The following is a 25766-nucleotide window of genomic DNA, read 5'->3' on the forward strand; positions in this document are numbered from 1 at the left end:
ATAGGTCCATTAAAAACTGAGACAGGTCAAATAACAGATAGTGATGAAGAGATGAGTAGTATTTTTAATAAATATTTTGTATCTGTATTTACTAAAGAGGAACTTAACAATATGCCTTCAGCCGAACAAGTCTATGTGGGTGGGGACGAGGACAGGTTGACGAGTTTAGCAGTTACCAGGGAGGATGTTCTTAAACAAATAGTAAAACTCAAACCAAACAAATCCCCAGGGCCGGATGAAGTGTTTGCTAGGGTGCTTAAAGAATGCAAAGAGGAGCTTTGTGACCCACTGTCAACCATATTTAATAAATCAATAGAGTCAGGCAGAGTGCCAGAGTTTTGGAAAGTTGCTAATGTGATACCAGTTTTTAAGAAAGGAGATAGATCACTTGCGTCTAACTATCGACCAATTAGCCTAACGTCTATTGTGGGAAAGTTACTCGAATCTATAATAGCAAATAAAATTCGTCTTCATCTTGAAAAACATAAATTAATAATTGAGTCGCAACATGGTTTTATAAATGGCCGTTCATGTTTAACAAATTTGTTATCTTTTTATTCTAGCATTGTTGTGGCAGTTGATAGTGGTAAGGATTGCGATGTTGTATACCTTGACTTTAGCAAAGCTTTTGATACAGTGCCACATGAAAGACTGATTAAAAAGATAGAGTCTCATGGTATTGGGGGTGCTATATTAAGCTGGATTAGGGCATGGCTATACCAAAGGAAACAGAGAGTTAGTATAAATGGAATCAAGTCAGAGTGGGAAAATGTTGTAAGTGGAGTGCCTCAAGGCTCTGTCCTGGGACCTCTGTTGTTTATAATATATATAAATGATTTAGATTCAGGTTTGAGTAGCAACATTTGCAAATTTGCCGATGATACGAAAATCGGTAGGGAAATTAATTCGGAGGAGGACTCACTATCACTTCAAGTTGATCTAGATAGGGTTTTGAAATGGTCAAAGGATTGGCAGATGCAGTTTAATGCTGATAAATGTAAAGTTTTGAGGTTAGGTAATGATGATAGAGTTACAAGATACGAGCTAGATGGTGTTGTGATTGCGAAGTCGGATTGCGAAAGGGATCTGGGAGTTATGATTAGTAAGAATTTAAAACAAAAGGATCAATGCATAAATGTTCGTAATAAGGCAAATCGGACACTTGGATTTATTAATCGCAGCGTTAGTAACAAGACACCTGGTGTGGTTCTCAAGCTATATCTTGCTCTAGTTAGGCCCCATTTAGATTATGCAGTTCAGTTTTGGTCGCCATATTATAGAATGGATATAAATTCACTTGAACGTGTCCAGCGTAGGATGACTAAGTTAATTCCCCAAATTAGAAATCTTTCATATGAAGAAAGATTAACAAAGCTTAAGTTGCATTCACTGGAAAGGCGAAGAGTTAGGGGTGACATGATAGAGGTTTACAAGTGGATGAATGGACATAACCGGGGGGATATTAATAGGGTATTAAAAGTATCAACACAGGACAGAACACGAAACAATGGATATAAATTGGATAAGTTTAGATTTAGGAAAGACTTGGGTAAATACTGGTTCAGTAACAGGGTTGTTGATTTGTGGAACCAATTGCCGCGTAACATTGTGGAGGTGGGGTCCCTCGATTGTTTCAAGCACGGGTTGGACAAGTATATGAGTGGGATTGGGTGGTTATAGAATAGGAGCTGCCTCGTATGGGCCAATAGGCCTTCTGCAGTTACCTTTGTTCTTATGTTCTTCTTATGTTCTTCATATGAAAGATTTCTAATTTGGGGAATTAACTTAGTCATCCTACGCTGGACACGTTCAAGTGAATTTATATCCATTCTATAATATGGCGACCAAAACTGAACTGCATAATCTAAATGGGGCCTAACCATAGCAAGATATAGCTTGAGAACCACACCAGGTGTCTTGTTACTAACGCTGCGATTAATAAATCCAAGTGTCCGATTTGCCTTATTACGAACATTTATGCATTGATCCTTTTGTTTTAAATTCTTACTAATCATAACTCCCAGATCCCTAATGACTAAGTTAATTCCCCAAATTAGAAATCTTTCATATGAAGAAAGATTAACAAAGCTTAAGTTGCATTCACTGGAAAGGCGAAGAGTTAGGGGTGACATGTTAGAGGTTTACAAGTGGATGAATGGACATAACAGGGGGGATATTAATAGGGTATTAAAAATATCAACACAAGACAGAACACGAAACAATGAGTATAAATTGGATAAGTTTAGATTTAGGAAAGACTTGGGTAAATACGGGTTCAGTAACAGGGTTGTTGATTTGTGGAACCAATTGCCGCGTAACGTGGTGGAGGTGGTGTCCCTCGATTGCTTCAAGCGCGGGTTGGACATGTATATGAGTAGGATTGGGTGGTTATAGAATAGGAGCTGCCTCGTATGGGCCAATAGGCCTTCTGCAGTTACCTTTGTTCTTATGTTCTTAAATGATTTAGATTCAGGTTTGAGTAGCAACATCTGCAAATTTGCAGATGATACAAAAATCGGTAGGGAAATCAACACGAAAGAAGACTCGCTATCACTTCAAGTTGATCTAAATAGGGTTTTAGAATGATCAAATGATTGGCAGATGCAGTTTAATGCAGATAAATGTAGAGTTTTGAGGCTTTGTAATGATGATTGAGTTACAAGATACGAGCTAGATGGTGTTGAGATTGCGAAGTCAGATTACGAAAGGGATCTGGGAGTTATGATTAGTAAGAATTTAAAACAAAAGGATCAATGCATGAATGTTCGTAATAAGGCAAATAGGACACTGAGATTTATTAATCGAAGCGTTTGTAACAAGCCACCTGGTGTGGTTCTTCAGCTATATCTTGCTCTGGTTAGGCTCCATTTAGATTATGCAGTTCAGTTTGGTCGCCGTACTATAGAATGGATATAAATTCACTTGAACGTGTCCAGCGTAGGATGACAAAGTTAATTCCCCAAATTAGAAGTCCGGGAAAATAATATTTTAGATTTAGTGTTAACTAACAGGGAAACGCAAATTAATGACATCGAAATAGGGAGTGAGCTAGGGAGCAGTGATCACAAAGAAATCAGATTTAGCATAGAATGGAATAGACCAGTAGGAGAAAATTCTGTTAAAGTGCCAGATTTTCGAAAAGCTGATTTTAATTGCCTAAGAAATTTTTTGGGTCAAATTGATTGGAAAGTCTTGGGTATGGGGTGTGGGCCGGTCTTGGAGCGAGACATGAAACCAGCGATAGGTGACTTAAATGGGGATTTCGATGTGGATTCAATATATAACTTATTTAAGAATATTCTAAACAAAGCACAGGAACGTAGTATACCATACAAATTGAATAGATCGAATACTATTGACCCAAAGTGGATAACAAAGAATTTGAAGAACCTTATAGGTAAAAAGAGAGCTTGGTACAAAAGGATTAAAAATGGGGAGGTCACTTTAGAACAGGAATTCGTACAACTGGTTAGAAATGTTAAAAAAGAGATAAGGAAAGCAAAAAGAAACTATGAAGTTCGCATAGCAGGGCAAGCAAAACCAAATCCTAAAGGGTTTTTTCAGTTATATCGTACTAAGACTAGGGAAAGGATAGGTCCATTAAAAACTGAGACAGGTCAAATAACAGATAGTGATGAAGAGATGAGTAGTATTTTTAATAAATATTTTGTATCTGTATTTACTAAAGAGGAACTTAACAATATGCCTTCAGCCGAACAAGTCTATGTGGGTGGGGACGAGGACAGGTTGACGAGTTTAACAGTTACCAGGGAGGATGTTCTTAAACAAATAGTAAAACTCAAACCAAACAAATCCACAGGGCCGGATGAAGTGTTTGCCAGGGTGCTTAAAGAATGCAAAGAGGAGCTTTGTGACCCACTGTCAACCATATTTAATAAATCAATAGAGTCAGGCAGAGTGCCAGAGTTTTGGAAAGTTGCTAATGTGATACCAGTTTTTAAGAAAGGAGATAGATCACTTGCGTCTAACTATCGACCAATTAGCCTAACGTCTATTGTGGGAAAGTTACTCGAATCTATAATAGCAAATAAAATTCGTCTTCATCTTGAAAAACATCAATTAATAATTGAGTCGCAACATGGTTTTATAAATGGCCGTTCATGTTTAACAAATTTGTTATCTTTTTATTCTAGCATTGTTGTGGCAGTTGATAGTGGTAAGGATTGCGATGTTGTATACCTTGACTTTAGCAAAGCTTTTGATACAGTGCCACATGAAAGACTGATTAAAAAGATAGAGTCTCATGGTATTGGGGGTGCTATATTAAGCTGGATTAGGGCATGGCTATACCAAAGGAAACAGAGAGTTAGTATAAATGGAATCAAGTCAGAGTGGGAAAATGTTGTAAGTGGAGTGCCTCAAGGCTCTGTCCTGGGACCTCTGTTGTTTATAATATATATAAATGATTTAGATTCAGGTTTGAGTAGCAACATTTGCAAATTTGCCGATGATACGAAAATCGGTAGGGAAATTAATTCGGAGGAGGACTCACTATCACTTCAAGTTGATCTAGATAGGGTTTTGAAATGGTCAAAGGATTGGCAGATGCAGTTTAATGCTGATAAATGTAAAGTTTTGAGGTTAGGTAATGATGATAGAGTTACAAGATACGAGCTAGATGGTGTTGTGATTGCGAAGTCGGATTGCGAAAGGGATCTGGGAGTTATGATTAGTAAGAATTTAAAACAAAAGGATCAATGCATAAATGTTCGTAATAAGGCAAATCGGACACTTGGATTTATTAATCGCAGCGTTAGTAACAAGACACCTGGTGTGGTTCTCAAGCTATATCTTGCTCTAGTTAGGCCCCATTTAGATTATGCAGTTCAGTTTTGGTCGCCATATTATAGAATGGATATAAATTCACTTGAACGTGTCCAGCGTAGGATGACTAAGTTAATTCCCCAAATTAGAAATCTTTCATATGAAGAAAGATTAACAAAGCTTAAGTTGCATTCACTGGAAAGGCGAAGAGTTAGGGGTGACATGATAGAGGTTTACAAGTGGATGAATGGACATAACCGGGGGGATATTAATAGGGTATTAAAAGTATCAACACAGGACAGAACACGAAACAATGGGTATAAATTGGATAAGTTTAGATTTAGGAAAGACTTGGGTAAATACTGGTTCAGTAACAGGGTTGTTGATTTGTGGAACCAATTGCCGCGTAACATTGTGGAGGTGGGGTCCCTCGATTGTTTCAAGCACGGGTTGGACAAATATATGAGTGGGATTGTGTGGTTATAGAATAGGAGCTGCCTCGTATGGGCCAATAGGCCTTCTGCAGTTACCTTTGTTCTTATGTTCTTAAGAAAGATTAACAAAGCTTAAGTTGCATTCACTGGAAAGGCGAAGAGTTAGGGGTGACATGATAGAGGTTTACAAGTGGATGAATGGACATAACCGGGGGGATATTAATAGGGTATTAAAAGTATCAACACAGGACAGAACACGAAACAATGGATATAAATTGGATAAGTTTAGATTTAGGAAAGACTTGGGTAAATACTGGTTCAGTAACAGGGTTGTTGATTTGTGGAACCAATTGCCGCGTAACATTGTGGAGGTGGGGTCCCTCGATTGTTTCAAGCACGGGTTGGACAAGTATATGAGTGGGATTGGGTGGTTATAGAATAGGAGCTGCCTCGTATGGGCCAATAGGCCTTCTGCAGTTACCTTTGTTCTTATGTTCTTATGTATGTCCTTCATATGAAGAAAGATTAATAAAGCTTAAATTGCATTCACTGGAAAGACGAAGAGTTAGGGGTGATATGATAGAAGTTTACAAGTGGATGAATGGACATAACAAAGGGGATATTAATGGGGTATTAAAAGTATCAACTCAAGACAGAACACTTCACCAGTCAGTCAGGTGAAGTCACAGTGAGAGGTTGTGTTAACCGGAGCTCCTGAGTGTTGTTATATTATCATTGCAATATGGAAGTTGTAGTTAAGGACCTGTTGACTCTAGTGGGAGCCCTGAGGACAGAGTTGGACTTTCTGCGGGAGGAGGTGCGTCAGCTGAAAGAACAACGAGAAGTAACGAAGGAGGAGACCAGTAGTAAAGGGACCTCGTCTTGGAGAGTTGTGAAAGACAGGGGCCTTAAGAAGACTTTGATAAAGCCGCCTTCAAACGCCATAGCAACTTCTAATTCATTTGACGTTTTGGAGGACGAGTGCTGTGGAGAGACTGTGGATCGCGCAAAAGGGAAAGCAACGAAGAGAAAGGAAGCGCAGGCCCCTCAGAGAGTAAAGGAAGTACCTAAGCAAACATTAGTTGTGGGAGATTCCCAGATAAGGTATTTGGATAGAACGTTTTGTGCTAGAGATAGGGGGAACAGGTTAAGGGTTTGCTATCCCGGAGCTGGCATTGGTGATATTATAAACAACATGAATGATATTATGGCTGGTAATGGGAACAATCCCATTATTTGCATTAGCGTGGGAGGAAATGATGTTGGTCGAGTTAGGAGTGAGGAACTGATTCAGAGGTATAAAACAGCCATAGAGTTAGTTAGGAGCAAGGGAGGAATCCCGATCATATGTGGCATTCTTCCAAGAAAGGGAGTGGGAAATGAATGGATATCGAGGGCACTTGGTGTCAATTGCCGGCTGGAAAGATATTGCAAATCAAATGCAATATCTTTCATAGACAACTGGGAACACTTCTATGGAAGAAATGAAATGTATGCTCGTGATGGGGTGCATCTATCGAGAGCTGGGGTTGTTGCTGTTGCGAACTCGTTAGAAGAAGTGGTTAGAGGTGTTTGTTTGGGTTTAAACTGTTAGTAGATAGAGGTATGGGAATTGATTTGGAGGAAGGAGGTAATAAAAGTATGTGTTTGTGGGAGAAAGGAATTGGCAAAACGATCAGGGAAAGAGAATGTCCGCAAAATAACAATTCACTTAGGGTATATTACACTAACAGTAGAAGTCTAAGAAATAAAATTAACGAATTAAATGCTCTTGTCTGCACAGAAAAAATAGATATTATTGCACTTACCGAAACGTGGATGAATGTAGAAAATAGAGAACTATTAGCTGAATATCAAATATATGGATTTAAACTATTTCACACAGATAGATATATTAGACGAGGAGGTGGAGTAGCCATATATGTTAGGGACAATTTGAAATGTAGTCTCAAAGAGGGAATCAAAACAGAGCCACACACAGAAACTATTTGGATTGAATTAAACGAAAAAGCTAATAATATTATAATAGGAGTAATATATAGGCCACCAAATTTAGACAGAATGGAAGCAAAGCATCTATGGGATGAAATATCTAGAGCATCTAGATCTAACAGTATTTATGTCATGGGTGACTTTAATTTTAGCGGAATAAACTGGTTGAACAAAACAGGGAATAGTGAAGCAGAAGATTTTCTAGAATTAATTGACGATTGCTTTCTTACGCAACACATTAAGGAACCAACACGGGAAAATAATATTTTAGATTTAGTGTTAACTAACAGGGAAACGCAAATTAATGACATCGAAATAGGGAGTGAGCTAGGGAGCAGTGATCACAAAGAAATCAGATTTAGCATAGAATGGAATAGACCAGTAGGAGAAAATTCTGTTAAAGTGCCAGATTTTCGAAAAGCTGATTTTAATAGCCTAAGAAATTTTTTGGGTCAAATTGATTGGAAAGTCTTGGGTATGGGGTGTGGGCCGGTCTTGGAGCGAGACATGAACCCAGCGATAGGTGACTTAAATGGGGATTTCGATGTGGATTCAATATATAACTTATTTAAGAATATTCTAAACAAAGCACAGGAACGTAGTATACCATACAAATTGAATTGATCGAATACTAATGACCCAAAGTGGATAACAAAGAATTTTTAGAACCTTATAGGTAAAAAGAGAGCTTGGTACAAAAGGATTAAAAATGGGGAGGTCACTTTAGAACAGGAATTCGTACAACTGGTTAGAAATGTTAAAAAAGAGATAAGGAAAGCAAAAAGAAACTATGAAGTTCGCATAGCAGGGCAAGCAAAGACAAATCCTAAAGGGTTTTTTCAGTTATATCGTACCAAGACTAGGGAAAGGATAGGTCCATTAAAAACTGAGACAGGTCAAATAACAGATAGTGATGAAGAGATGAGTAGTATTTTTAATAAATATTTTGTATCTGTATTTACTAAAGAGGAACTTAACAATATGCCTTCAGCCGAACAAGTCTATGTGGGTGGGGACGAGGACAGGTTGACGAGTTTAACAGTTACCAGGGAGGATGTTCTTAAACAAATAGTAAAACTCAAACCAAACAAATCCACAGGGCCGGATGAAGTGTTTGCCAGGGTGCTTAAAGAATGCAAAGAGGAGCTTTGTGACCCACTGTCAACCATATTTAATAAATCAATAGAGTCAGGCAGAGTGCCAGAGTTTTGGAAAGTTGCTAATGTGATACCAGTTTTTAAGAAAGGAGATAGATCACTTGCGTCTAACTATCGACCAATTAGCCTAACGTCTATTGTGGGAAAGTTACTCGAATCTATAATAGCAAATAAAATTCGTCTTCATCTTGAAAAACATCAATTAATAATTGAGTCGCAACATGGTTTTATAAATGGCCGTTCATGTTTAACAAATTTGTTATCTTTTTATTCTAGCATTGTTGTGGCAGTTGATAGTGGTAAGGATTGCGATGTTGTATACCTTGACTTTAGCAAAGCTTTTGATACAGTGCCACATGAAAGACTGATTAAAAAGATAGAGTCTCATGGTATTGGGGGTGCTATATTAAGCTGGATTAGGGCATGGCTATACCAAAGGAAACAGAGAGTTAGTATAAATGGAATCAAGTCAGAGTGGGAAAATGTTGTAAGTGGAGTGCCTCAAGGCTCTGTCCTGGGACCTCTGTTGTTTATAATATATATAAATGATTTAGATTCAGGTTTGAGTAGCAACATTTGCAAATTTGCCGATGATACGAAAATCGGTAGGGAAATTAATTCGGAGGAGGACTCACTATCACTTCAAGTTGATCTAGATAGGGTTTTGAAATGGTCAAAGGATTGGCAGATGCAGTTTAATGCTGATAAATGTAAAGTTTTGAGGTTAGGTAATGATGATAGAGTTACAAGATACGAGCTAGATGGTGTTGTGATTGCGAAGTCGGATTGCGAAAGGGATCTGGGAGTTATGATTAGTAAGAATTTAAAACAAAAGGATCAATGCATAAATGTTCGTAATAAGGCAAATCGGACACTTGGATTTATTAATCGCAGCGTTAGTAACAAGACACCTGGTGTGGTTCTCAAGCTATATCTTGCTCTAGTTAGGCCCCATTTAGATTATGCAGTTCAGTTTTGGTCGCCATATTATAGAATGGATATAAATTCACTTGAACGTGTCCAGCGTAGGATGACTAAGTTAATTCCCCAAATTAGAAATCTTTCATATGAAGAAAGATTAACAAAGCTTAAGTTGCATTCACTGGAAAGGCGAAGAGTTAGGGGTGACATGATAGAGGTTTACAAGTGGATGAATGGACATAACCGGGGGGATATTAATAGGGTATTAAAAGTATCAACACAGGACAGAACACGAAACAATGGGTATAAATTGGATAAGTTTAGATTTAGGAAAGACTTGGGTAAATACTGGTTCAGTAACAGGGTTGTTGATTTGTGGAACCAATTGCCGCGTAACATTGTGGAGGTGGGGTCCCTCGATTGTTTCAAGCACGGGTTGGACAAATATATGAGTGGGATTGTGTGGTTATAGAATAGGAGCTGCCTCGTATGGGCCAATAGGCCTTCTGCAGTTACCTTTGTTCTTATGTTCTTATGTTCTTAAGAAAGATTAACAAAGCTTAAGTTGCATTCACTGGAAAGGCGAAGAGTTAGGGGTGACATGATAGAGGTTTACAAGTGGATGAATGGACATAACCGGGGGGATATTAATAGGGTATTAAAAGTATCAACACAGGACAGAACACGAAACAATGGATATAAATTGGATAAGTTTAGATTTAGGAAAGACTTGGGTAAATACTGGTTCAGTAACAGGGTTGTTGATTTGTGGAACCAATTGCCGCGTAACATTGTGGAGGTGGGGTCCCTCGATTGTTTCAAGCACGGGTTGGACAAGTATATGAGTGGGATTGGGTGGTTATAGAATAGGAGCTGCCTCGTATGGGCCAATAGGCCTTCTGCAGTTACCTTTGTTCTTATGTTCTTATGTATGTCCTTCATATGAAGAAAGATTAATAAAGCTTAAATTGCATTCACTGGAAAGACGAAGAGTTAGGGGTGATATGATAGAAGTTTACAAGTGGATGAATGGACATAACAAAGGGGATATTAATGGGGTATTAAAAGTATCAACTCAAGACAGAACACTTCACCAGTCAGTCAGGTGAAGTCACAGTGAGAGGTTGTGTTAACCGGAGCTCCTGAGTGTTGTTATATTATCATTGCAATATGGAAGTTGTAGTTAAGGACCTGTTGACTCTAGTGGGAGCCCTGAGGACAGAGTTGGACTTTCTGCGGGAGGAGGTGCGTCAGCTGAAAGAACAACGAGAAGTAACGAAGGAGGAGACCAGTAGTAAAGGGACCTCGTCTTGGAGAGTTGTGAAAGACAGGGGCCTTAAGAAGACTTTGATAAAGCCGCCTTCAAACGCCATAGCAACTTCTAATTCATTTGACGTTTTGGAGGACGAGTGCTGTGGAGAGACTGTGGATCGCGCAAAAGGGAAAGCAACGAAGAGAAAGGAAGCGCAGGCCCCTCAGAGAGTAAAGGAAGTACCTAAGCAAACATTAGTTGTGGGAGATTCCCAGATAAGGTATTTGGATAGAACGTTTTGTGCTAGAGATAGGGGGAACAGGTTAAGGGTTTGCTATCCCGGAGCTGGCATTGGTGATATTATAAACAACATGAATGATATTATGGCTGGTAATGGGAACAATCCCATTATTTGCATTAGCGTGGGAGGAAATGATGTTGGTCGAGTTAGGAGTGAGGAACTGATTCAGAGGTATAAAACAGCCATAGAGTTAGTTAGGAGCAAGGGAGGAATCCCGATCATATGTGGCATTCTTCCAAGAAAGGGAGTGGGAAATGAATGGATATCGAGGGCACTTGGTGTCAATTGCCGGCTGGAAAGATATTGCAAATCAAATGCAATATCTTTCATAGACAACTGGGAACACTTCTATGGAAGAAATGAAATGTATGCTCGTGATGGGGTGCATCTATCGAGAGCTGGGGTTGTTGCTGTTGCGAACTCGTTAGAAGAAGTGGTTAGAGGTGTTTGTTTGGGTTTAAACTGTTAGTAGATAGAGGTATGGGAATTGATTTGGAGGAAGGAGGTAATAAAAGTATGTGTTTGTGGGAGAAAGGAATTGGCAAAACGATCAGGGAAAGAGAATGTCCGCAAAATAACAATTCACTTAGGGTACATTACACTAACAGTAGAAGTCTAAGAAATAAAATTAACGAATTAAATGCTCTTGTCTGCACAGAAAAAATAGATATTATTGCACTTACCGAAACGTGGATGAATGTAGAAAATAGAGAACTATTAGCTGAATATCAAATATATGGATTTAAACTATTTCACACAGATAGATATATTAGACGAGGAGGTGGAGTAGCCATATATGTTAGGGACAATTTGAAATGTAGTCTCAAAGAGGGAATCAAAACAGAGCCACACACAGAAACTATTTGGATTGAATTAAACGAAAAAGCTAATAATATTATAATAGGAGTAATATATAGGCCACCAAATTTAGACAGAATGGAAGCAAAGCATCTATGGGATGAAATATCTAGAGCATCTAGATCTAACAGTATTTATGTCATGGGTGACTTTAATTTTAGCGGAATAAACTGGTTGAACAAAACAGGGAATAGTGAAGCAGAAGATTTTCTAGAATTAATTGACGATTGCTTTCTTACGCAACACATTAAGGAACCAACACGGGAAAATAATATTTTAGATTTAGTGTTAACTAACAGGGAAACGCAAATTAATGACATCGAAATAGGGAGTGAGCTAGGGAGCAGTGATCACAAAGAAATCAGATTTAGCATAGAATGGAATAGACCAGTAGGAGAAAATTCTGTTAAAGTGCCAGATTTTCGAAAAGCTGATTTTAATAGCCTAAGAAATTTTTTGGGTCAAATTGATTGGAAAGTCTTGGGTATGGGGTGTGGGCCGGTCTTGGAGCGAGACATGAACCCAGCGATAGGTGACTTAAATGGGGATTTCGATGTGGATTCAATATATAACTTATTTAAGAATATTCTAAACAAAGCACAGGAACGTAGTATACCATACAAATTGAATTGATCGAATACTAATGACCCAAAGTGGATAACAAAGAATTTGAAGAACCTTATAGGTAAAAAGAGAGCTTGGTACAAAAGGATTAAAAATGGGGAGGTCACTTTAGAACAGGAATTCGTACAACTGGTTAGAAATGTTAAAAAAGAGATAAGGAAAGCAAAAAGAAACTATGAAGTTCGCATAGCAGGGCAAGCAAAGACAAATCCTAAAGGGTTTTTTCAGTTATATCGTACCAAGACTAGGGAAAGGATAGGTCCATTAAAAACTGAGACAGGTCAAATAACAGATAGTGATGAAGAGATGAGTAGTATTTTTAATAAATATTTTGTATCTGTATTTACTAAAGAGGAACTTAACAATATGCCTTCAGCCGAACAAGTCTATGTGGGTGGGGACGAGGACAGGTTGACGAGTTTAGCAGTTACCAGGGAGGATGTTCTTAAACAAATAGTAAAACTCAAACCAAACAAATCCCCAGGGCCGGATGAAGTGTTTGCCAGGGTGCTTAAAGAATGCAAAGAGGAGCTTTGTGACCCACTGTCAACCATATTTAATAAATCAATAGAGTCAGGCAGAGTGCCAGAGTTTTGGAAAGTTGCTAATGTGATACCAGTTTTTAAGAAAGGAGATAGATCACTTGCGTCTAACTATCGACCAATTAGCCTAACGTCTATTGTGGGAAAGTTACTCGAATCTATAATAGCAAATAAAATTCGTCTTCATCTTGAAAAACATCAATTAATAATTGAGTCGCAACATGGTTTTATAAATGGCCGTTCATGTTTAACAAATTTGTTATCTTTTTATTCTAGCATTGTTGAGGCAGTTGATAGTGGTAAGGATTGCGATGTTGTATACCTTGACTTTAGCAAAGCTTTTGATACAGTGCCACATGAAAGACTGATTAAAAAGATAGAGTCTCATGGTATTGGGGGTGCTATATTAAGCTGGATTAGGGCATGGCTATACCAAAGGAAACAGAGAGTTAGTATAAATGGAATCAAGTCAGAGTGGGAAAATGTTGTAAGTGGAGTGCCTCAAGGCTCTGTCCTGGGCCCTCTGTTGTTTATAATATATATAAATGATTTAGATTCAGGTTTGAGTAGCAACATTTGCAAATTTGCCGATGATACGAAAATCGGTAGGGAAATTAATTCGGAGGAGGACTCACTATCACTTCAAGTTGATCTATGGGGAGGTCACTTTAGAACAGGAATTCGTACAACTGGTTAGAAATGTTAAAAAAGAGATAAGGAAAGCAAAAAGAAACTATGAAGTTCGCATAGCAGGGCAAGCAAAGACAAATCCTAAAGGGTTTTTTCAGTTATATCGTACTAAGACTAGGGAAAGCATAGGTCCATTAAAAACTGAGACAGGTCAAATAACAGATAGTGATGAAGAGATGAGTAGTATTTTTAATAAATATTTTGTATCTGTATTTACTAAAGAGGAACTTAACAATATGCCTTCAGCCGAACAAGTCTATGTGGGTGGGGACGAGGACAGGTTGACGAGTTTAGCAGTTACCAGGGAGGATGTTCTTAAACAAATAGTAAAACTCAAACCAAACAAATCCCCAGGGCCGGATGAAGTGTTTGCTAGGGTGCTTAAAGAATGCAAAGAGGAGCTTTGTGACCCACTGTCAACCATATTTAATAAATCAATAGAGTCAGGCAGAGTGCCAGAGTTTTGGAAAGTTGCTAATGTGATACCAGTTTTTAAGAAAGGAGATAGATCACTTGCGTCTAACTATCGACCAATTAGCCTAACGTCTATTGTGGGAAAGTTACTCGAATCTATAATAGCAAATAAAATTCGTCTTCATCTTGAAAAACATAAATTAATAATTGAGTCGCAACATGGTTTTATAAATGGCCGTTCATGTTTAACAAATTTGTTATCTTTTTATTCTAGCATTGTTGAGGCAGTTGATAGTGGTAAGGATTGCGATGTTGTATACCTTGACTTTAGCAAAGCTTTTGATACAGTGCCACATGAAAGACTGATTAAAAAAATAGAGTCTCATGGTATTGGGGGCGCTATATTAAGCTGGATTAGGGCATGGCTATACCAAAGGAAACAGAGAGTTAGTATAAATGGAATCAAGTCAGAGTGGGAAAATGTTGTAAGTGGAGTGCCTCAAGGCTCTGTCCTGGGACCTCTGTTGTTTATAATATATATAAATGATTTAGATTCAGGTTTGAGTAGCAACATTTGCAAATTTGCCGATGATACGAAAATCGGTAGGGAAATTAATTTGGAGGAGGACTCACTATCACTTCAAGTTGATCTAGATAGGGTTTTGAAATGGTCAAAGGATTGGCAGATGCAGTTTAATGCTGATAAATGTAAAGTTCTGAGGTTAGGTAATGATGATAGAGTTACAAGATACGAGCTAGATGGTGTTGTGATTGCGAAGTCGGATTGCGAAAGGGATCTGGGAGTTATGATTAGTAAGAATTTAAAACAAAAGGATCAATGCATAAATGTTCGTAATAAGGCAAATCGGACACTTGGATTTATTAATCGCAGCGTTAGTAACAAGACACCTGGTGTGGTTCTCAAGCTATATCTTGCTCTAGTTAGGCCCCATTTAGATTATGCAGTTCAGTTTTGGTCGCCATATTATAGAATGGATATAAATTCACTTGAACGTGTCCAGCGTAGGATGACTAAGTTAATTCCCCAAATTAGAAATCTTTCATATGAAGAAAGATTAACAAAGCTTAAGTTGCATTCACTGGAAAGGCGAAGAGTTAGGGGTGACATGATAGAGGTTTACAAGTGGATGAATGGACATAACCGGGGGGATATTAATAGGGTATTAAAAGTATCAACACAGGACAGAACACGAAACAATGGATATAAATTGGATAAGTTTAGATTTAGGAAAGACTTGGGTAAATACTGGTTCAGTAACAGGGTTGTTGATTTGTGGAACCAATTGCCGCGTAACATTGTGGAGGTGGGGTCCCTCGATTGTTTCAAGCACGGGTTGGACAAGTATATGAGTGGGATTGGGTGGTTATAGAATAGGAGCTGCCTCGTATGGGCCAATAGGCCTTCTGCAGTTACCTTTGTTCTTATGTTCTTATGTTCTTATCTAGATAGGGTTTTGAAATGGTCAAAGGATTGGCAGATGCAGTTTAATGCTGATAAATGTAAAGTTCTGAGGTTAGGTAATGATGATAGAGTTACAAGATACGAGCTAGATGGTGTTGTGATTGCGAAGTCGGATTGCGAAAGGGATCTGGGAGTTATGATTAGTAAGAATTTAAAACAAAAGGATCAATGCATAAATGTTCGTAATAAGGCAAATCGGACACTTGGATTTATTAATCGCAGCGTTAGTAACAAGACACCTGGTGTGGTTCTCAAGCTATATCTTGCTCTAGTTAGGCCCCATTTAGATTATGCAGTTCAGTTTTGGTCGCCATATTATAGAATGGATATAAATTCACTTGAACGTGTCCAGCGTAGGATGACTAAGTTAATTCCCCAAATTAGAAATCTTTCATATGAAGAAAGATTAACAAAGCTTAAGTTGCATTCACTGGAAAGGCGAAGAGTTAGGGGTGACATGATAGAGGTTTACAAGTGGATGAATGGACATAACCGGGGGGATATTAATAGGGTATTAAAAGTATCAACACAGGACAGAACACGAAACAATGGGTATAAATTGGATAAGTTTAGATTTAGGAAAGACTTGGGTAAATACTGGTTCAGTAACAGGGTTGTTGATTTGTGGAACCAATTGCCGCGTAACATTGTGGAGGTGGGGTCCCTCGATTGTTTCAAGCACGGGTTGGACAAGTATATGAGTGGGATTGGGTGGTTATAGAATAGGAGCTGCCTCGTATGGGCCAATAGGCCTTCTGCAGTTACCTTTGTTCTTATGTTCTTATGAAACAATGGGTATAAATTGGATAAGTTTAGATTTAGGAAAGACTTGGGTAAATACTGGTTCGGTAACAGGGTTGTTGATTTGTGGAACCAATTACCACGTAACGTGGTGGAGGTGGGGTCCCTCGATTGTTTCAAGCGCGGGTTGGACATGTATATGAGTGGGATTGGGTAGTTATAGATAGGAGCTGCCTCGTATGGGCCAATAGGCCTTCTGCAGTTACCTTTGTTCTTATGTTCTTAACACACACACACACACACATGTACGTCTGCACACAACAGATCAAGTCCTCCCTTCACTGGCAAGGACGTAAATAAGGGTGAAAATTTCATGCGCCCGCGCTTTCCTTCACCTCTCAGATGCTTTAGAGATTATGCGGGCAGAACACAACCTCGAATTCAGGCTTAGAGATAAATCTCACCAATACACATAGGGGTACTTACTCATTTACACACCCGGCTCTCACATACAACTTCTACCATATACAGACACACCGCTTGTAGGTGGCCACCTCCTCAAGGCGGCGGACTAGGCTTAGGTGGTAGCCCAGCGTGGCTAAGCTCACTTCGTACCCTTCCTCACTCTGCCGGCTTTGTACCTGGCTCACGAGCACTGTGTCTACACCGACGGCTCAGTCCAGTCTTCTACTGGACGGACTGCAGCGGCATGTAGGTTCTATAGAAATAATATTTGCACAAAGTCTGTCAGTGTCAGGCTAAACAACTGGCTGACCTCCACACAAGCAGAACTAGCAGCATTACATTTAGCAACCAGCACATTAAAAAATATTGGAGGAGGAATAATATTCTGCGATTCAAAGTCTGCTCTTCAAGCAATCGAAAACTTCTCTTGGAAGATCGACAGCAAGAACCTCATACTCCCAATTATAAATGACCTAATTGATGCACAGAGTAAAGGGTCTCGAATTTCCTTTGTATGGATACCTTCACACATAAATATAACCCATCATAATGAGACAGACATTGCAGCCAAATTAGCGTGTAACAAGTTTGAAGTTGAATTAGATCTAGGTATCCCTATCTCTGCTGTCAAAACTGTATTGGTCCAAACATTCAGATCTGATAGGAAAGAACTTACTGACTCCCAACGACCTGAAAGTACTAGTATAAAAAGCTATGATTTGTTCAGATCTGAAACCTACATCTATGGACAGCACAAAACGTCCACTAGACTGTGCGACACAGTGGTTGCAAGGATCAGGTTGGGTTACCGTTACCTGTGGCAGGTGGCTGCAGGTGACGGGTCTCCCAATCCTGAGCACTCCAGTTGCAAACTCTGTGAGCAGGAACTACGGCATGATCTCCCGCACTACATCACTGAATGCCCAATTATTAGACCTTTCAGACCAGTTGGCATGAGGTACCTGGAGCTTTGCAATTACTTTATTCACTCTCGTATTCTTGAAGATATCCTCACAGTATACCCAAAATTTGCCAGTGCAGGCTATTAAACACATGACTCTGTATGACTAACCATCCTGCGAGATGGGGACTTGTATTACCACTGCTACCTTATTCAATCTTGTGTTGTTGATATCCTCAAAATGCATCCGGAGTCTGCCAGTGCAGACCGCTAATCACATGCCTCTGTATGACTAACCATCCTGTGTGATGGGGATTTTATAGCATCACCTAGTTAGCTTTTTTGACACACTGTACTCCACTTCATATAGTCTAGGGTAGCTGCACTAATGCAGATGTACCTAATATGTTAATAAAAAAAAAAAAAAAAAAAAAAAAAAGTACCTGGCTCAGGGCGAAGTGTGGCGTTCGTACAAGACAGCGCCAAACACTATAAGCGTCACTGTTACTCGAAATTCCCACCATATTTTATAGGAAAACTGCCCTGCACACTGGTAAGATATTCCCAGATCACTACATTGCTACAAGACACAAGCAGGAGATCAGATAGTCTTCTTGATAACTGAGATGGGGACTTACGAGTCAGTTGCACCGGCTTGTATGAACTTTACCCACGTCTCACGCTCTGTTCAATACACTTCCTTGTTATCACAGGCAAATAAGAGGAGATCCCGGATGCTGGTATGTTCCCAGGGACCCACGTCAATGTTGCTGGATACTGAAGATGTACTAGGAGCTACCATCTACGACGGCTTTACTCAGCTGGCCGACTGAGTGAAAATTACGTCTACCACAGGCGATGGCTCGATGTAGAATGGCATAATGCAGCTACGGGGCGACAAGAGTGCTCGCTTTTCCCGGTCCTCCTCAAACTAACCAATCAGGGAAAAGAGAGAGACCAGCCAGCCGTCGACGAGAGCAGACGTGCCTCACAGCGGTCTTCACTTCACTTCACTTCTGGCAGCCCCTCAGACCTCCCTTCGCCGATGCGAGACCCTTGTGGTTGTCGGCAGTTGGTCAAAGAAGACTACATCAACTAGACAGTCAGAAACACCGAAGAATAACATCCAGCAAGAGAGTAATTTTCAAATATTACAGCAAGCCTGAGGATTGGCGCCGCGCCAACCGCCATCTCCGAGCCAGCTGCCCTCCTCCACTCAACTACCTCCACCCTCCACATCCTCAATCCTCCACAACCCATCCTCGCCCTTCTCTCCTCAACCCTACCAACCAACCCACACCCCATTCACCAGTTTCACCTCACTACTCATCCCAGTCTCACCTCACCACCATCACCACCCTCCATCGTTTTGTACTGACCTATATGTACTAACCCCTGTCTTTCTGATCTGTTACTCTACTCTTGCTCTTTTGCCACCTGATTTAACTGACTCTGCGCAAGTACCACGGCCGTAGTAAATCTGGTCACGCAACGAGTCGGGGCAACTGTTTCGCCATTGTAGCATGGCTAGGCTATGTTAGGAATAGGAGCACTTTGTGCTATTCTAGGTTTGACTAACTATTAAAACTCTACTCTCACGAGCCATTATTGTCAATCACCAATCATGCTACCACCATCATCATGCCAGTAACACTTAAATTAAGGTTCGTCGAACTCTTTAAACTTAATGAAACCCAGATCTCCAATGTTCTTGGTACCCATGTTGAGGTTTCACCCGTTGAAACCTACCTAACAACCAATGGGGCAATTGTGTTGCTCCCCACTGAAGATGATCTGCAAAAAATCTTACATCCTGATAAAGCGTCTGCACTCCATGCAGCGGGCGTAATTCCCGTTCCTACTGGCAAATTCCAAGCTGGGAGGACAGTGTTTGTGTCGCGATTCAATCGCCACATAGCCAGGGACCACAACGACGATGAAATACTCGACGAAATTAACAGAGTAAATGAACAACGAGCCATACAAATACTCAGAATCACCAAAGAAGGCAACCCACGCCCCACTCTAAAGATAACGTTTACTACTACTGCCCATGCTACCCAGGTGATTGATCAGGGATTTAAATGCTTTAGGTACATATCAACACCTGAACAAATATCAAGAGAACGCTTCACCGATATTAAGCAATGCTTTCGGTGCTTCAGTTTTGATCATGTGGTGAACAAATGTCCTGCAACAACACTCACCTGTAGTATTTGTGCTGAAAACCATAAATTTAGGGATTGCCCCCAACCTAGCAGTCGTAAATGTGCCCTCTGTGGAGGGGGACATTTAGCAGTATCTCCTGTGTGTCCAACGAGGAAAGCGGCAATACAGAAAATGCTTGACAAGGCCAAAACCTAACCAGTCGCAGACGACACCAAACATGAATGCTGCAACATTCCCACACATGCTGGGTCAAAGTACAACCACAAACCAGGCTTCCCAGCAGACATCCGTACCTAATCAGCATAATGCTTGGGTGGGCCAAACTCACCCAACAACGCCAATGTCACAGCCATCTTCTGATGCTTCGGCACAGGTAAATATCCTAATAGCAATTGCATCAAGATATGCAGGTCATAACCCACACTTATTTGCCACCATTATCAACAAGCTTTTGAAGGCCAACAACCTACCTACAGTCACAATCCCAAATGATGCGTTCTCATCCAACCCTGAACAATCATCGCAACCACAGTCGTCACTCCACCAGCCACCGGTCTCTGAACCCACAACAAATGATGCAACCAACGTCATGCAATCTACAACAAACTCCACTGTCCCACTCACTACCCCACAGGTCCCACGACCAAACCACCTCACTCAGACTCACCATGTCAAAGTAGCAGTGAGAGATAACCCTTCTACCCTACATATAAATGGGAATGGGTGCCACCCACATGGTAAACCTGAACACCCAGTCAACTCACGAATCATTCCTACTTCACCGGCCCCTTCTGATTACTCATCCTCGACAAATGAATCCTTTGATATCCACATTGAGGACTCAGAAGAGGAGCCTTCCCTACAACAGGAGGCGCCCACTGCGACACTACCAGCCAACTCAGTCCATCGACCAGCAGCTACACAAGTGACCAATGCAGCAGTTGATGACGAACGAACCTCAGAAGAGGAACATGAAGATGAACAAGAACACGTAGAAGAAGAAGAGGAAGAATATGTAGATGATGAGGGAGCAGAGGAGGAGGATGAGGCACAAAAGAGGGAAGAAGGGGAGGAAACAGAGTGCAACCGGGGGACTGGGAAAGCACACCAGTCAAGGGGGATGAAGTCTGAACAGACAACTGGTGGAAATAAACACCAAAAGAACAAGCGTGATAGGTCACCAATTAAAACTAGACAATCCTATGCCAGATAATGAGGATTACAATTATGCAACTTAACGTAAGACACTTTTTCAACAACAAATATCTACTAGAACTGGAAGCGTGCAAGTATCACCCTGAAGTCATCTTGTTAAACGAGACCTCTACACGCCTTGACCAACACATCAAACTCTATGGATACACGAAACTCTGGCCAGGAATAGAGGTGTTGCGGTCCTCATCAAGCTGAGCTGCTCGTTCACCAACATCTACCTCCAAGAAGAAAATGCCCTAGCAGTGGAAATAGTCACGAATCATGGCCCACTTGCTATTTTAACTACCTACATCCCCCCAGGCGAGCACTCCATCCCTTCGAGAGCCATTCACAAGGTGCTCAACAGAAATGTCCCAACGATCCTTGCAGGGGACTTTAATGCCCACCATGCAGCATTTTTCCAATGGACGGGATGACATGAAAGGTCGACTATTATATAACCTCATGACAGCGAGGAACTTAACCTTCTTGGGTCCCTACTTTAAAACCTTTGTAGGTAACCACGAAGGAAAACCTGATATCATACTGACGAATGCTGAATGCAATATCTTTCACAGTAGAATACTCCCAGGTAATGATGTAGGTTCAGATCACATATCTGTTATTCTCCATCTCCAAGCATCTCCCTTTAGAATTCTGGGACGCTCCAGACCCAACCTAAACACGCTTCGACTTCGTCCATATATGGAGTTCCTTGGCTCTGATCCAACCGCTGATCTTGACAATCAACCGGTCCAGGACATTGACACAGCAATTGCCTCTATACATACTCGCATCACTGAAGCAACTATGGCCAATTGTGATCTAACCAACACCAGAATAATTCAGCAATACAAACCAACCAGAGAGATCAAGGATAAAATGAGGCATTACCAACAAGAATGTGTGAGGCGCCTACGCACAGGCCAGCCATCCCTCCAAATCATTCAAGCCCTCAGACGTGAAGTCTTGGGCCTCACGCTCCTACACAAACGGCATATTTGGGGTACTCTAGTCAACCAAGTGAACCAGTACAAGAGAGAACCTGCCAGATTCTGGGGAAAGATCAGAAAACTCCTAGGATCATCAAAGACACCACTGTCGCACCTCAGCTATACATATACTGATGACAACAACGAGGTAAAAACCACCAGATTGGAAGATGCACAGCTGCAGGCTAATCTCATGGGACTGGTTTGGGAGGAAATCTTCACAGAAATCAACAGCCAGATCAACAATGACAACCACCATACAGTCGACCAATGGGTTGCTGAAAACGTTGAGAACCTGGCTAGCAGGCCTCTAGTTGACACCGCACTCCTTGACCCTGTCCACCCGATCACCCGACCCATCACCTTACGGGAACTGTTGGAAGTATTAAAGAAAACGAGGAACAAAGCACCAGGGTTGACAGGAATAACAGTCAACCAACTGAAGTTTCTACCTCTAAACTACGTGCAGTCCCTGCTCAATGTCTTCAACGCCATCCTCGTCTCAGGCCACTTTCCACAAGTATTTAAAACTGCCAAAATGATCTTTATCCCGAAGCCAGGCAAAAGCAAACACGTCCCTGGAAACTATAGGCCTATTTCCCTGTTGGAGTCGACAGGAAAGTGCTTTGAGAAAATACTGTCAAATCGTATTAACTACTACATGGAGTAGCACCATCTGTATACAGAAAAACTGTTTGGCTTTAGGAACCACAGATCGACACAGCATGCCATCAACATCATTTACGATGCAGCAGACAGTATTAGGAAACAGCGCCAGACTGCAATAATAGCAACCAGGGATGTCAACAAGGCCTTTGACAGTCTATGGCATAATGGTCTGCTCTTCAAGCTGCAATCCATACCACACCACAACTGGACCCTCCTTAGACTAGTCAGAAATTTTCTAAGCCATAGAACAATAATTCCAATGTTTAACAACAAGGAAGCTGATTCCTTTATTCCGACAGCAGGAGTTTTTCAGGGATCGTGCATAAGCCCACTCCTCTTCAATCTCTTTGTAAATGACTTGCCACGCCTATTTACAACGACACTATTATCACTCAATTTGCAGATGATGTCATCCATGTAGTGTCGTCGATGCCTGCTGGCCAAGGAACTAAACACGATTCAGTCATAAGGAAGACGAAAGAGGAACTAGCAGCCACAGCAAGTTGGGAACAAGACTGGAAAATCGTGACAAACCCTAACAAGATTCAACTGTGCTCAGTGGGCAGCTGGGCTAGTACACTCGAGGTCATCAACATTGGTGGCACGTTAATACAGGTACAGAACTCTACTACAATTCTAGGCTATGGAATATCGAGACTTTTGAATTCCACTGAACATATTAATAAGAAAGTAACCTTAGCCAAAGCACAACTAGCTCGGCTGTACCGATTCAGGCAAGCCCCAACGCATGTCAAGCTACATCTATATAGAATGCTTATTCGACCTATCCTGGAATACCCATACACCCCGCTTGCTCTTACTAAAAAGTCAAATATGGTGAAACTTCAAAGGGCTCAAAATAGAGCACTCAGATTTGTAGCAGGAGTGACACTTGCTGATAAAATTCGGACCGACAGACTCCACATCCAATTAAAGATAGAATCGTTGAATAGACGTCTCCACAAACTCTCAGCAAAGCAGTTATACAAAATGAAGTACACCTACTTACCAAATCGTGACGATCCCTTTACGGTTTACAACACAACCAACTATGAAATACGAGACCAGCCTCACAGAACAAGGAGGATGTCACTACAGCAAAAAGTCAGGCGGTACATCCACAACAGGAATTACCCTCAGCACAGAATATTTAGTAACCTACCACGTGAGGAGGACGATGAATGGGAACCTCCTGATCCTTTATACACCTATCAAGAACGAACTATGAAATAACAAGTCAACATCAGTCACCAATACCTCTACCAACCAGGACAAATTCACTGTATACACCACTTACAAGATCCTATACCAACAATACATCTGCAAGTCACCACAGCACTGCTCTACGGATGCGGCACCAAGACTAGAACTCTGTCCTCGCATGGCAACTTCTCTCCTCCTGTTGTGCAACAGCTACAGCTTGCTGCTACTGGCAGCCAGCAATCATTCAATCATAAAAAAAAAAAAATCATCACCATCATTTATGAGAACAGCCTTGCCTCCCTATCAATACACATATCAACTCATATCACTTCATAATCACTCCCCAAGCCAAAGTGATTAGACCACTACCCTGTCCATCCCACTCTCCTCCCAACCTCTAATCCTCCTTCATGTTTTCCTTAATCCTACCCGTGCCTCTTCCATCCCTGCTTGCCAGCTCTTTGGACATTTTCGCTTCACGCCACTCCGCTCTCGCTTCTTTCTCCTTCACTTTCTTTACAATAAAAGCTGCTACTTGCTCTAACTGTTTCCACGAATGCGCTACAACGGCCATTGTAACATATTTGGAATGCTGATGACCTAGGCTCTCCAGTGAGTCTAAACACGGGATGCTTCGGGTATGGGTTGCCAAATCTAGTCCGGGTGCACGGATATTCACGTACTCCAGTACACAGCGAGCATTATTTGCACATACACTAGTAGACGGTTTAGATGTGTCAACCCATCCCCTCACACACACAGTACCCCATGAAAGGCTGTTACAAAAGTTGGAGAAACAGGCAGGAGTAAACGGTAAGGTGTTCCAGTGGATAAGGGAGTATCTAAGCAACAGGAAACAACGAATAACTGTGAGGGGGAGAGACATCAGACTTGCTCAGGGCCAAGTACAGAGTCCCACAGGGCTCTGTTCTTGGACCCATCTTGTTTCTAATATATGTAAACGATCTTCCAGAGGGCATTGAATCATTCCTCTCAATGTTTACTGATGATTAAAAAATTATGAGAAGAATCAATATAGATGATGATAGATAGAGACCACAGGACAACATGGACAAGCTGGAGGAATAGCCTAGAAAAAGGCTACTAAAATTCAACTCAGGAAAGTGCAAAGTTATGAAATTAGGCGAAGGGGGCAGAAGGCTGAACACAAGGTACAATCTGGGAGGTGAAATCCTGCAAGAGTCAAATAAAGAGAAAGATCGGGGGTTGATATCACACCGAACCTGTCCCCAAAGGCCCACATCAAAAGGATATTATCAGCGGCATATGGTAGACTGGCCAACATAAGAACTGCCTTTAGAAACTTATGTAAGGAATCGTTCAGGACCCTGTATACAACTTATGTCAGACCAATCCTGGAATATGCAGCTCCAGCTTGGGGTCCATACCTAGTTAAACACAAGACAAAGTTAGACAAGATTCAGCAGTATGCCACCAGACTCGTCCCAGAACTGAAAGGTATTAGCTACGAGGAAAGGCCAAAGGAGCTGAAATCCACATCCCTGGAAGACAGAAGAGAAAGGGGAGACATGATAAACACCTACAAAATTCTCAGGGGAATTGACAGGGGTAAAAAAAAGACAAACACTTTAGCACGGGCGGAACACGAACAAGAGGACACTGGTGGAAGCTGAGTACCCAAATGAGCCACAGACACATTAGAAATAACTTTTTCAGTGTCAGAGTAGTTAACAAATGGAATGCACTAGGCAGTGATGTGGTGGAGGCAGACTCCATCCACAATTTCAAGTGTAGATATGACTGAGCCCAGTAGGCTCAGGAACCTGTACACCAGTTGACTGATAGTTGAGAGGCGGCACCAAAGAGCCAAAGCTCAACCCTCATAAGAACAACTAGGTGAGTACAGCGCCTCAGTTCCCCAAGCCTCCCTACTACAAACATTCAAGCACTCTCTCTCCTCTCCCTCTCAATTCCCAATATACACTCTCCCTCTCTCT

The sequence above is a fragment of the Procambarus clarkii genome, chromosome 8 (assembly GCF_040958095.1).
Source record: "Procambarus clarkii isolate CNS0578487 chromosome 8, FALCON_Pclarkii_2.0, whole genome shotgun sequence".
NCBI classification, from domain to species: domain Eukaryota; kingdom Metazoa; phylum Arthropoda; class Malacostraca; order Decapoda; family Cambaridae; genus Procambarus; species Procambarus clarkii.